The 3,426-nt window shown below is 38.7% G+C and overlaps 1 long non-coding RNA gene across 6 annotated transcripts; it reads right to left on the bottom strand.

The window, feature by feature from the left end:
- Positions 1 to 1,661: 1,661 nt before the first annotated feature.
- Positions 1,662 to 3,029, bottom strand: LOC26531584 (uncharacterized). 6 transcript variants are annotated; one of them, XR_001450362.3, is made up of 3 exons: positions 2,261 to 3,029; positions 2,191 to 2,205; positions 1,662 to 2,130 (listed from the first exon to the last, which is right to left on the bottom strand). It is a non-coding gene; the product is annotated as an uncharacterized lncRNA (long non-coding RNA). The 6 variants fall into 6 exon arrangements; XR_001450363.3 differs by having other exon boundaries at positions 1,662 to 2,113; XR_011416371.1 differs by having other exon boundaries at positions 1,662 to 1,970; positions 2,056 to 2,205; positions 2,261 to 2,958.
- Between the last annotated feature and the right edge of the window lie 397 nt (positions 3,030 to 3,426).

The raw sequence follows: 3,426 nt of genomic DNA, 5'->3' as shown, positions 1-3,426 counted from the left end.
TTGCTATACTCGTTATTGTATACAAATATTCCAAAAACAAAAATCCAAATCCGAAAACAAGTAGAAATATATTGCAGTCGAATGCCATCGATTGGGTAATACTCGTCTAAGAAGGGATTCAAAAAGGTTGTCCTATTTATTAATATATTAATTTATTATTTTTTTGTTATATTCTGCAATCGATCTAAGGGGGAATTCATGGGTAGTATTTATTCTGGTCTGCAGGAGAAGATATAGTATATATAGATATAGTTAAGTCCGATTATATATATATTCAAAAACGTCGAGCATCTAGCTTCATTAGTTTAATCGAATGGACGGACAACGGACGGGCAGCTAGACGAACAATGCACAAAGCTAATCTACCCTTTTTACTTTGTAAACGAGTGTATAAGCAGGCAATCTCGCGTGCGCCATTCGTGTGAATTTGAAATAAAACACACTGCACGCATTCGAGGGAGCAACAGAGAGAGAGGGAGACAGCAGAGGGAGGGGGTTATTGGAAGCGGGGCAAATGCAAAGTGCTGGCGATATATATTTACAAAATCTTGTAAATCTCGAGGCGAGTCGCAGCTACTATGGCCACAGATGACGGCGACATGCCACAAATGGACTGCTCCGACATTCAGACAGCGTTGTGACAGCGCCCCTCCGATCGTCTCAAGGCGGAGCAGCGGCAGCAGGAGGAGAAGGAGGTGGTGGAACGCATCCCCATCAGAGACCATGTGTCAAGTCTCGTTGTGGTGCTGCCGCATGTTTGTGGAGCATTTAAAAAATATTTTCTTGTAATTTGGTAAACTAATTGTTGCCGTTTGTTTTGACAATAAGGCATTTGTAGCTTTTCAGCGATCCGAGCTGACGATTTGATTGACTTGAGCTGACAGAACCCCGCCCACAGCTCGTAATCGGCCTTAGCTCCTGCCTCCCGATGCCCAGGCACTTTTCCACTATTTGTTGTTGCTTTTGTTGTTGTTGTTTGGGGTTTTCCGGTAGTCATTGGCATGCTCTGCATTGCATTATATCTGGCATTATGTTCGACATGGGCATGTAATTGATATATTGGCTGCTGCTGCTAACGGGGAGCATTAATGCCTGCCCCTCAGCCCCCCCCCACGTGTTGTTTTCTTGTTTGTTAACATTGCATTGTTTTAAAACTAATGCCGATCGCTGCAGTTTTCCATTTGGAGTGCATCAAGTGCTGCCTATTATTGGATAACTTTTGGGGAATACCAATTATATTATAAATCGTTAACAGACTACGACATAATCCTAATCGAATGATTAAAGAGGCTAATGCTAATGAGATATGCGATAGTTGAGTAATGAGAGTATCAATAAATTCATATTTGAATTTCTCATCATACAATACGAGATGAAAGAGTATTTGCCAAGCCCAAAATCATTAAAGAGTTGTCAAAGTCAACTCGGCCCATTACAGCACCCACTTGACTGCAGATCATGTGATATTTTTGTATATATGTAGCCAGCATTTGATAGGAACAATGCCTCTTATGGCAACTCACAAATTCTATCCCACAATGCACGCATTTGGCCCGCTATAATCACTCAAAAATTCTATAGAAAATGCATAAAAACTCAAGCATGGTTTGTATACACAAATTTGTTTGCTGGTAATTAACAAATTTAGGGGAACAAAATCATTAATTCCAACAATATAAAATCAGAGTTTATTTCCAACAATAATACAAACATCATGCCACCAGCCATGCCCACTCGCCATACGCCCAAAAAAACTTCACCATCGTAGACGTCCCGGTTGTCGTCCCGCTTGGCAGATACATATATCAAAAGCCTAATAAGTGCCGAGTGCATTTGCCTGGGCCCTGTTGTATCTGTATCTGTGACTGCATTTGACCGGGGGCTGATTGCATGTTTTTTTTTCTGGGAAAAATTGTCGACGCAACGTCTACGGTGTGCAGCAGGTCCATAAAACTCAGGCGAGCGCATAACTGCAATGATCATTAAAAAGGTGCAGAACGATCCAGTTTATGGCCGCATCGTTTATATACTATAATGTGATATATATACATATACATTTTAGTGCTAAATGGTGATCACACCAATTGACGTTTCGTGGCGTCTTCTGAACGAGCTATTGGAAGGGGGAAACTGAGCAATTTATTGATAATATAAATTGTAGAGGCATGAGGTTCATAGAGGGGGGCTTACGGTTCATATAATTAACTATGAAGTAAGACGAAATATTAATATTGAAATATACATATATGCACTTACCCACCTTTATGTAAATGAGGGCGGACGACTTTTTTATATACATATCACCAAAATGAAGGAGAAGATAGATACTCATATATACATACATATTTACAAATATATTTATAGATATACATATTAATATATATACAAAAATAACATAGAAACAAAAATGAAGTTGTAAAAAAATATACCAAAAGAGCACCAAAATAAAAAAACCAAAAAAAAAATGTACTGTCAAATCATGAAAATCTGCAGGGCCTACTTGAATTCATGAGAATCGAGTAGAAGGGTACCATTTGAACGACGTTTCCTGCTATGCCGTCTCTTCCTATGCCACGTCCTGCTAAGCCGACTCCTGCCATGCCGTTTCCTGCCATGTCGTCTCCTCCTTTGCTGCCCCCTCCTGCGCTGCCTCCTCCTAAACCTTCTCCTCCTATGACGCCTCCTTCAATGCTGCGAGTCTCATTCCAATTCATGGGAGGCAAATTTAATTTTTTTTTATCTTGCAGCGCATCGGGAAATAAATTTGCGAGCATGAAAGCATACATGCCTATATAGTAAATATATTTTCACTTATGTACATTATGTTCATCCACATCCATATGAAACACATGCAGAAAAATATACTTACTAGTAAGGCGAACCTAATCTGCGTTAATGATAAAAGAACATACATAGCCAGTATTTCCGCGTCATGTCCCACCCAGGCGGCTTTACATTTATTTTAAAAGATCTTTGAGGAAATTTATTTGATATGTTTTCCATAAAACCCACCTCTCTTGAAAGGGAAATATGGCTCAAAGGACCAATGAAAGAAAGTTTAATTTTAATAATATACTACTAATAATAATACTAAAATGGATGAAATTTTTATTTTTAAAAACCCGTAGAGCTTAAGATAGTACTGAGAGCTTTAAATTTTAAACAGTCGGGATTTGGAAAAAAATAATTTTTTAAATAGAAATTCATTTAAATGTTTTTTTTTTTATACTTCAGATCTAGTTTCTGATAGTCAGCACTTGCAGTCAAAACTCTAATTACGGCTTGTACTTTACAACACTGGTTTCTCTTCCACACTTGAAGCTTGAAAAGTGCCCTTGACACTTGGCTTTAGCTGCCTGCCTAGTTCAATTACAGCCAGGGCTCTTCCTGTTTATTTAACTGATTTCTGTGTTCCACTTCCACTTA

This window comes from Drosophila virilis, chromosome 3, assembly GCF_030788295.1.
Source record: "Drosophila virilis strain 15010-1051.87 chromosome 3, Dvir_AGI_RSII-ME, whole genome shotgun sequence".
In the NCBI taxonomy this organism is placed as follows: domain Eukaryota; kingdom Metazoa; phylum Arthropoda; class Insecta; order Diptera; family Drosophilidae; genus Drosophila; species Drosophila virilis.
Note: the sequence above shows the minus strand (reverse complement) of the source record. Positions and strands in the feature narration are given on the sequence as shown.